The 10,880-nt window shown below is 37.3% G+C and overlaps 1 long non-coding RNA gene across 1 annotated transcript; it reads left to right on the forward strand.

Moving 5' to 3' along the window:
• The first annotated feature begins 5,843 nt into the window (after positions 1–5,843).
• On the forward strand, positions 5,844–10,676 carry LOC123333621. The gene is made up of 2 exons (XR_006551030.2): positions 5,844–6,242; positions 10,164–10,676. It is a non-coding gene; the product is annotated as an uncharacterized LOC123333621 (long non-coding RNA).
• The last annotated feature ends 204 nt before the right edge of the window (positions 10,677–10,880 follow it).

Consider the following 10,880-nt stretch of genomic DNA (forward strand, 5'->3'; position numbering starts at 1 on the left):
TTTATTTACTTGAACTCCAAAATCACTGAGGATAATGACTGCAGACATGAAAATTTAAGACTCTTGCTTCTTGGAAAAAAAGCTATGACAAACCTAGACAATGTACTAAAAAGCAGAGACATCACTTTGCCAACAAAGGTTCGTAGAGTCAAAGTTGTGGTTTTTCCATTAGTTATGTATGGATGTGAGAGTTGGACCATAAAGAAGGCTGCGGCCAAAGAATTAATTCTTCCTAATTGTTGTGCTGGAGAAGGCTCTTGAGAGCCTTGGACAGCAGGGAGATCAAACAGTCAATCCTAAAGGAAATCATCCCTGAATATTCTTTGGAATGACTGATGCTGAAGCTGAAACTCCAATACTTTGGCCACTTGATGTGAAGAGCTGACTTATTGGAAAAGACCCTGATGCTGGGAAAGATTGAAGGCAGAAGAGAAGGGGGTGGTAGAGAATGAGATGGTTGGATGACATCACTGACTCAATTGACATGAATTTGAGGAACTCTGGGAGATAGTGAAGGACATGGAAGCCTAGTGTGCTATAGTCTACGGGGTCACAAAGAGTTGGACATGAGTTAGCGACTCAACAATAACAACCAGTGTCCAAAGAATTTAGGTTCTTAGTTTAGTCTTAGTTTTTGAAATGCTTATTTACTGAAAATATCTCTAGTGTTTGGACTTTACTAATTCTTTTTTGAAGGTCCTCATTGCTACAGTCCTACAGAGCTTACTCTCCCTTCACACCACCCCTGTACCACATTTGTTCTCTTCCTTTCTTAGTTCAAAAAAACAAACAAACAAAAAAAAAATGACAAGAAAAGCAACTGCTTGAGTGCAGGAGCATTTGATGAGTAAAGTTGCTGTGGATATAGTGATACATCTGACATTGCCTTTTTGTTATTAATGGGATTCTAATTAGAGCAATCAGTTTTAATTAGTATGCTGCTGTGTAGCAATCTAATAAAATACTGTGTCTAGGAAAATTGATCTGGCCCTGATGCTAATTACTCTTCTAGACTCTAAGCTTTATAAAAATAAGAATTGATTGCTTCTAGGCAACCTATGTTTTTTTTTCTCCTTTCCTTTGTCTTCTCTGGCTTTCTTGTATACAGTTTTCTACTTAAGTTGTCACCTTAGTTCATATTGTGTTTTCTTTCTCTATTTGTGCCAAACCTTGGATTTGGTATAACCTGAAAAGAGCATGGCTTCATCACTTGTCAGAGAAAACGGTCCTCAGTTAAACTTTTCTTCTTGGGAATGTAACAGATCAGAGCCTCATAATCTTAAAGCCTGGCTTAGAGTTAAGGCTGACAGGGTTAGTCTCAGGTTAGCCTGCACATAAATCAGAGTCAGAGAGAATTGGGGCTGTGGCTGAAATCAGAGAAGACAGTAATAATAACATTAGAAAAGAAATTTCTTAATAATTTTCATGTGGGATGTACTATTGCTGTTTTCTCAAAGCAGCATGGCATTTTTAACATTAAATAAATTATTTCCAATAATCAAGTGGCTGGTTGGTATTTTCCTAGCTTATATTTAACTTTAAAATCAGAACAATCTGAGATAACTGGTGTTTTTTTTTAGTTATAGGGTACACAGACTAAAAATCTTGAAGGCTGCCAAATCTGTAGATGCATTTTTAGCTCATTAACTGTGTCTCCAGGCTTTTTATGAAATGGCTGTTGGAAACAAAATTTAAACATGTCATCCTACCTAATAATAATTTGAATTCTATTTTTCTCCATTTCTTTTAAACACAATTAATTGTAATAAGGTTTTAAATTCAAGGGCAAAGTGAGAGATTTCTTGATCTTCATAAAAGTTTTTTTTTTTTTTTTCCCTGTTATGTTAGCATAACCAATCTTCAAACACTGATGATCTTCATTAACAGTCTAAATTTGTTTTGGGGGGTGGTCCTCAAGAAGTGAGTAGCTCTAAAATTTCATGAAATCCCTAGTAAATGTCTTATGAGGTTACTGGGCACACATGCATGGCTTCATGCATGTTTGTCCTCAGGAATTCATTCAATTTTACCTTGTGAGGTTAAAGGAAAGTTAAATTGAAGTGGTACTGAATCCTTAGATCAGCGTGTTTTACATTGTGATGAGGCACATCCATGAACTATTTGTTACCTGTGCATAATTGGGTTTCCCTGGTAGCTCAGAGGATAAAGCGTCTGCCTGCAATGCAGGAGACCTGGGTTCAATCCCTGGGTCAGGAAGATCCCCTGGAGAAGAAAATGGCAACCCACTCCAGTACTCTTGCCTGGAAAATTCCATGGATGGAGGAGTCTGGTAGGCTGCAGTCCATGGGATCGTGAAGAATTGGACACAATTGAGCAATTTCACTGGTTCATAATTGTTACTGAAAGAGTGTGGTGGGTCTGCCTGCTCGCCACTCAAAAGCCAATAAACAGTCCACCACGTTGGTGGAAAGGAAACTTAGCTTTATTTCAGATGCCGGCAACTGGTGGTGGGAGGGTGGCAGAAATCTGTCCAAAGGTCAACTCCTTTCCTGCCCATGACAAGCAGGGGGTGAGAGCATTTATAGACAGAGTTGGGGGTGGGGGTGGGGTTACATGCAGAAACAGCACAGTCATCTCTAACAGTCATCTTCAAGTTGATAATCAGTGGTCTGACCAGCATCATCTTGGTTGTTTTAGGTACAGTTACTCTTCAGTTCTGGGGTGCACTTGTTCCCATTTATTTGCAATCAATTCTCAGAATTGTGGCAGCTCAAGTCCTGAGTACAGTCTGGTCATCATGGAGTGAACTCTTCTACCTGGAGTTTTAGTATCTAAAAGATAACTCACAAGAGATGGCTCAGAGTATTATCTATAGCCCTTGAGGAAGAACTAAACATCCTTAACCATGCTTAATGACTACATTATTATTATTTAGTCTTCTTTGACTGTTTCCCTTTGTTTCAGCATTTCTCACTTCTCCAATTAAATTTATTCTTGGACTAAAGTTTTCCACAAGCAAAAGGCAGAGGACAGATGGTGGGAGTGGGCAAGGACCATACATTCCTGCTTCATTTCATAGAAGTTTATGCCAAAGTGAAAATCATGTAAGCCATTAAGCACAGTGTTTAGGTCAGACTTTTTTTTTTTTTTTTTAAATAACAAGTGTTTATCAATGAAGAAAGTAGCAAATTTAATTGCATTCTAACACAAGCTCCTCATTTCATTTTCATTTATGCATTGTCACTATGAGTAGCCCTGATGTATTGACAGTCTGGCCATAATGAAAAGATAAAATATGTTTTCCAACAATTATTATGTATGCAGATCATATAATAATGATGGAAGATGTGCGCGCCAATGATCCTACCTTCATCTAGAAATTTTAGTATGTTCTAAGCATGTCATTTGTTACATGATTATCCTCACTGGAATTTCGCTGTTGGAGTGTGAAGGAAGCAATATCAGGAAGGAGTAATGTTTATTTCATTCTAAAGTAAGTTGCTTCAGTCGTGTCCGACTCTGTGTGACCCCATAGATGGTAGCCCACCAGGCTCCCCCATCCCTGGGATTCTCCAGGCAAGAACACTGGAATGGGTTGCCATTTCCTTCTCTAATGCACGAAAGTGAAAAGTCAAAGTGAAGTCGCTCAGTCGTGTCCGACTCTAGCGACCCCATGAACTGCAGCCTACCAGGCTCCTCTGTCCATGGGATTTTCCAGGCAAGAGTACTGGAGTGGGGTGCCATTGCCTTCTCCGAGTTATTTCGTTCTAATCAGCAAATAATATCTGATTGATAATTTGAAAGTGATGAAAATTTTGAAAGAATATGGCTTATCCATGGAAAAGGTCTTGGAAAAATTATAAAGAACATTCTGACCATAGACATGTAAATGAAAATTTGAGCGAAATAAAAAAAAAAAAAACAAGGAGGGAAAGGATTTGCTGAATCTTATAGTCAGAGACTGCAGGAGAGACTATAAGGGAAATTCAAGGCATTCAAGTATGATCTGCTTACTTCAAATTGAGGATAAAAACTACTTTGTGCATTACTTAGTCTGTTGTCACCTGGCCCTGGCCTTCTTTTTTCTCTTCACTTGTGCATAGCAATAGGGTCTTAAAATTGATCATTTAGAGAAATTTCCTGTAACTCTTCAAATCTTTATGGGTCAAATACTAAGTGAGACTGACACTGGAAAAGCACAATGGTGAGAAATGATTGCTAACTAGCTGTTCTGCCTAAGGAAAGGGAAGGGGTAAGAAATAATATCATGAATCATCTGTCCTCCCAGAATTTGTTGAGGAAGTGAGAGTGTTTCTCATAATCCAGATATGGGTCATGTGGGAAAATAATCAGCTTTGAGTTGTTAAAGTAGCTTTGATGAAGAGATCAGATTAATACAGCAAATGAATTCCAACAGGTAGAGATTTATAGTGCAGATTTCAGAAAACCAGGACTGAGGAAGGTCACACTTCCAGTCACAGTAAATGTCTGAATTAGTGAACTACAGGGAAGAGATCCCCCATGATAAAAGAGAGAAATCTCTGCAGAGTTATGTAAGTAGATGCTCAGCTAAATACTCTGAATACTCAGAAAGCCCAGGGAGAGTCAGGTATAAACAATATCCCAGACAGAGAAAATTTGGTATCAGGCAAATATGACCTCTCCTGACTTCAAACGTGTCTCCTTTTCATACTTCTCTCCAACTCCAGAGAAACTAAAAGGCAGCCTAATGATGATGTGATAACAGGGGTGCAGAAGATAGAGGTTGGTGTTATAGCCCATTATACCCCTCATCCCACTCCAGGCTTCTCAAAGATTTTCATTTTTTTCCCACAAAGTAGCAGATAAAATAGTATAGAAAAGGGTATTTAATTGAGGGATAGTTCTATTTCCAGACTGGAGAAAGAAATGGCAACCCACTCCAGTACTGTTGCCTGGAAAATCCCAGGGATGGAAGAGCATGGTAGGCTACAGTCCATGGGGTCGCAAAGAGTCAGACATGACTGAGTGACTTCACCTTCACCTTCTATTTCCAGGAGAAATAATATAACTTACAGATTTCAGGTAATGAGTAGAAAACATTGTATACTTTCTTTTTATGAATTGTTTCCTTCAAAAAATTTTTAAGTTTTGGTTCTACCTCTTAAGATGGATGTTACTGACAAACTATATGGATTCAGATTTGGATAAACCAAATGGTGAAGAAATGTATGAGAAGCAGTGAAAGTAATTGAGAATGTTGAGCTGTGAGCAAAGGGAATCTTGAGGGAGCCAAATATCTGAAAAGTTTTTAGAGAAAAGGAATTAGACTTGTTTGTCACATGCTTTTCCCTATCAGGTGACGATGAGATTAGACAGAGCTATGGAACTCTACACGCTAGAGGACAGAGATCACGAAACATGGGGCAATCATATGGTGGTTTGGCAGTCAGCTTCCAGTCCAAAGTTCTTCTGGTATGCTATCCTAGTCTTCAGGTTTTAGGAAGCTAAATCCCACTGTTCTCAGTTTCTCTTTCAGATAAGATTCCCTTAAATAAAGTTGTTATATGTAAAAGTTTGAGGGCAGAATTAAAGAAAATGCCATATTCCTACTGTAGATATTGGATTATTTTGTTTATTCTTTAAAACTGTATATGCCCCCAAAGCGCTTCCCAGCTGGAGTTAGTTTTAAAGAACCCACCTGCCAATGCAGGAGACCTAAGAGGCTTGGGTTTAATCCCTGGGTGGGGAAGATTCCTGGTGAAGGACATGGAAACCCACTCCAGTATTTTTGCCTGGAGAATGCCTTGGACAGGAGAGCCTGGTTAGCTACAGTCCATAGGATCTCAAAGAGTCAGACATTACTAAGGTGACTTAGCAAGCAAAAACAGATGGGTTGTTTTGGGCTCAAGTTTTCAGTGACTACTGCAGCAAAGAGCAGTTACAAAGGCAACAGGAAGAGCTCCCTTACTCCTATGTCACAGTCGTATTATTCATTCATGCTGAACACCAATAGTTCATGCATTCTTCTTCCAAACATGTGGTAAGTTTTCACATCATTAACCTCTTGAAACAGGCGAAGTTATGTTACATGTTTTGCTCAATAGAATGTGAAGGAAGTGGCATATATATCACTCCCATGTTGAAGCATATACAAAGTGGTATGTAGTTCCTTATTTTTTCTCTTCTTTTGGTCACAGCAAAGGTGGAACTGTGTGTTACAAAGCAGTTAGAATGTTCAGCCGTCACATGTGTGACAGTCGCCCTAGTGACTCTTCCAGATTTGCAGTAGATCTTGTCTGGTAAGAAATATATCATCATTTTTGTTTTGGATTTTTTTTGCCCATTGTTTTATATCATCATGATTTTGGAATTATTTGTTACTATAGCAAGACCTAAACTAGTCTCAACACTGCAGAAATTGACATCAGGCTTGGAATGTAATAACAAAGCCTAAAATAGGTAACACTGACTTGGGCAAAATTGTTGAGGAGACTGGAGTCCAAAAACTAACAGTCTGAGCTATTCATTGCTGGAAATAATTTGTTAAATGGACTTCTGAGTTAACAGGGAAGGATATCATATACTTAATGACTTTTCAGGTCCAGACGAAGATGATAGCAAAGTGAACATGGGTTGTGTGTATTGATTACTATTGACTGTGGTTGGAAGGTATTATATGAGAGAAGTAAGTTCAGAAAAGAATTGGACAGTTTTACAAGCAAGAATAAAATGGAAGAGAGATAAACTAGAAACTTGGGGGTTTGCGGTATTGGAAGAACCTTTCTTAGCCCTTCACAGTACATGTAAAAACTAAAGGAGGCTTTGAATCACACAAGTCAAATTAGCTGGCCACCACATCTGTTATTTTAATCTCTGAATGGATTAATCTATCTCAGGTTTAAGATCCAATTAAAATTGTGGCTGAGTAAATCTTTTAATTAGTTAAAATGTCTCAAGGAAAAGAGATTAAGGTATGTCTCAATTACAGAGCTACCACAATCAAAGCACATAGAATCACAACTGGTCAAAAGAGAGAGATGGTCATGGGACAGAAATTAAATAAATACTACAAATTTTAAAACAATTTTCTAAGAGGAACTGTGCATTTGACTATTATCACTTGTTTTTGATTGGACTCAAATAGTCTACTAAATTTTTTCAAGAGGTTTTCTACCAAAAGGAATAAAATCTAAATTAAAAGTAATCTCTAGCTGAAGAATTAAAGGAAACTTTGGCTCACAAATTAGTATAAGCAGGAACTGGTCTGAGAAAATTGCTCAGTCACAAAGAAAGTATATTTCCCCAGTTCCTAGCTGAGACGCCAGTTCTGAGAAGGAAAATGGCAAAGGAAGAATTTCTCAGTGACCACAGAGTCAGGAGGAGGAGCTATTTCTCCTGAGCAGAGAAGGGGCGTAATGAAGGAATATTGCCCACCCTTAGAGTAGAAAGTCCATTGGGAATTCTAAATTGCTACAGGAGAGTATCTTCTGCGTGTATCCTATTCTTCTCCTCTCAGAATGAAAGTGTTCATTGAAATAATCTTGTCCACTCCTACAAATTGGGTGTTTTGGCACACCATTTGCCTTTTAGTTTATAAAAGCATAGGATCAAGAGCAACTATATCTGGACCTGATGTAGAGACTATCATGAATGCCAAGAAGCTCTTGACTGTCAGCTTAAATGATGCAATTAATTTAGATTTGGGGGCATTAAAAAGGCATACTATGTTAGTCATTAGTACTGTTCACCAATATTGTTAAACATTTTCCTTCCAGAACAAAGGTGTGGATAAATTTCCCTGCCAACTAGAAGTTAGACATATTCATGTGACTTGCTTTGGCTGATGAGTAAAATATACCATATATAATTTTGGGGAGAAATTATTTAAGAACTGTTGAATTATTTTTTAATCTGTTTTTCCCCCAGCCATGGGGTTCACATATGTCCATATTTATATAAAGACTCAACTATGAGTGAAACATCTCATGGAGATCACAATCTTGGAGGATTTCCATGATCTAGAGTGAACTTTCGGAGAAGGCAATGGCACCCCACTCCAGTACTTTTGCCTAGAAAATCCCATGGACGGAGGAGCCTGGTAGGCTGCAGTTCATGGGGTCACTAGAGTCGGACACGACTGAGCGACTTCACTTTCACTTTTCACTTTCATGCATTGGAGAAGGAAATGGCAACCCACTCCAGTGTTCTTGCCTGGAGAATCCCAGGGACGGGAAGCCTGGTGGGCTGCCGTCTATGGGGCCGCACAGAGTCGGACACAACTGAAGCGACTTAGCAGCAGCAGCAGCAGCAGAGTGAACTTTGTATGAGTAAGAAAGAAGGTTTTATCATTTTAGCCTAATGAGATTTTTAGGTTGTTTTTTATTGCAACATGATTTGGCCCAAACTTAATAATACAACACAGATGGGGTTTTGATCCTGAACCCAAATTCTAGTATTGACCACTTGATTTCCCGTCTCCCTGATTATGATAGAAATTGCAGCTCCTTGAAAAGCTAAGGTTAGAGTAAAATTCTGTGCTCCAGGTCTTCTAATAATTTTATAAGTACCTAATACACTATTAAGCCTCATTCTTTTAAAGTACCTGCAGTCTATTCTGTTTCTTAAAGCTGAACCCTGACTTATCTGCCAGCCAACGCAGAATGCTACAGGTCAAGAACTAAGATAGAGAACCCATACCAGGTAGATAATCTTATAGATAAGATGGCAGTAGAAGTGAAAAATTAAAAACTTGAAATTCAATTACGAAGATTATAGAAATGAATACAGCCTGGATTATGGACTGGAAATCTGAACCAGTTTCCAAAATGATTTGCTTAGGAATTTTAAATGATTCCAGTATAATCCTGTGTGGGCATGGTAGATTAACTCAAGGAAATTTCAATGGTTGCAGAACAGTTTGGGAGTGGTCCAATGTAGGGTATAGGGTTAAACCATTATACTTAATATATGACACAATTTTCTAAAGCTCTAAGGACAGTTCAGCCTTCTTAACCTTCCTGTGAGGCAATGAGCTTCTTTTCACAGGAAATGTTCAAGCATTTTATGCGTGATATTGGTAACAGATATTGCTGAGAGACTGTCTATATCAGAAAGTTGTCAAATTTTTTATTATCATGGCAAAAAACAAACAAAAATAATTAATGGGAAACTTCCATTTATATCTGTTAAATTTGTATTAACAAGTTTAAAGTGCATATGTTTATACAGGTGCATACAGATCTGCACATACATTTCATCTCATGCTTTAAAGATTTGTAGGGCTTTAAGATGGATGATATACAATCTTATCAAGCTTGGGAAATCCTTGCTTTTGGATGACTATAAAATGAGATGAGTAGTCAGAGTCTTGGGTAATTTCATTGCCAGAGTGTGGGAATTTGGAAAATGAGCTAGATGATGCTATGAGATACTTTACTTCTAAGGTTGTGTGAATGATGGAAATAGACTGAAAAGGAAAATGTAAATTATTTCAGTAATGGAACTATGTTAGCTCTAATGAGGCTACAGATAATTATATAATATATAGAAAGCACAGGTCTTCTAGAAGAAGTATACACTAAGAAAAGTACTATGTTCCTATGATTATAACTACTGTTTGATTTGCTTTTGCAAATGAAACTAACTTGATACTTTCATTAAACTGTAAAGACATTCTTATTTCCTGATAAAAATTTATAACTGAAAATACTGATTATGAGAAAGTATCTCATTTTGAATAATCTTTGGTTAAAATAAATTAAGTACATATAAGCTAGTTTCTGCTAAAGCAGTTACTAGAAAAATATACAATACTGGAACCTAAGAGATTTGTAGGATATTAGAAAGAAAATAATAAATGTTAATGACATTAGCAACAGGATGCCACCTAACCAGTTTGAGAATACAGCCTATAAAATGTGTAATTCTCCCTTAGATATTATAAATTGACCACATAAAAATATCAAAATTTTACTTGGAAGAAAAATGACATAACATGTATAGGCCAATTGTTCTGAAGAGAAACTGTAAAACAAGGTAAAATGTTATCTGAGATTTATATTATGATACTTGACATTTGCTTTATTTTGAAGTTCCACATTTGCTTTCAAAAGTTCTGTGTTAGAAATCAGCCTTGTGCATGACTAGCTTTAATGGTGACTATTAAAAAAAAGCCTTTTGAGTATTTAGTAACCTACTTTCCCCTTTACATTATCTTGAAGGCTGGCAAGTCCAAACCCTGCAGCTCAGGCAGCAGACTGGAGACCCAAAGAAGAATTGACATTGCAGCCCCAGTCCACTGAGGCAGAATTCCCTCTTTTTCAGGGAACATCAGATTTTTTTTCTCTTAAGGCCTTCAACTGATTGATGTATATCCACATTATGGAGAGTAATCTCCTTTACTAAAAGTTCACTGATTTAAATGTTAATCTCATCTAAAAAAATACCTTCACAGAAACATCAAGACTGGTTTTTGACCAAAGGTCTGTGTACCATGGCTTAGCCAAGTTGGCACATAAAATTAACCATTATAATCAACTTTATAAAGGAGCCTAGAACTCTCCCAGTTTTTACCTTTCCCCTACAATGTATATTATGTGATTGACTCTCTGGACTAAATCCCTAATAACAGTTTAACATATCACTCCAGTTTTAGAGGGATTTTTATTTTAATGAGATGAAGTTTCTAACCTAAAATGATTGAAGTCTCAATATATAATTTCAGTTTTATTTGATCAGCAGAAAATTATTATTTTGAGTAATAAATTTTGCTTTGGTCCATAAGTCTAACACCTAATCAGATTTCTGTTCTACACAGATACACACTTTGTCCTGGTTATAAGCATCCAGACACACCAATTAATTCAATTCAATATCATTGATTAAAATGCCTACTTTGTGCCAGGGCTATGCTAGAAACCTGAAGGTAAAAATAGATA

This window comes from Bubalus bubalis, chromosome 1, assembly GCF_019923935.1.
Source record: "Bubalus bubalis isolate 160015118507 breed Murrah chromosome 1, NDDB_SH_1, whole genome shotgun sequence".
Classification (NCBI taxonomy): domain Eukaryota; kingdom Metazoa; phylum Chordata; class Mammalia; order Artiodactyla; family Bovidae; genus Bubalus; species Bubalus bubalis.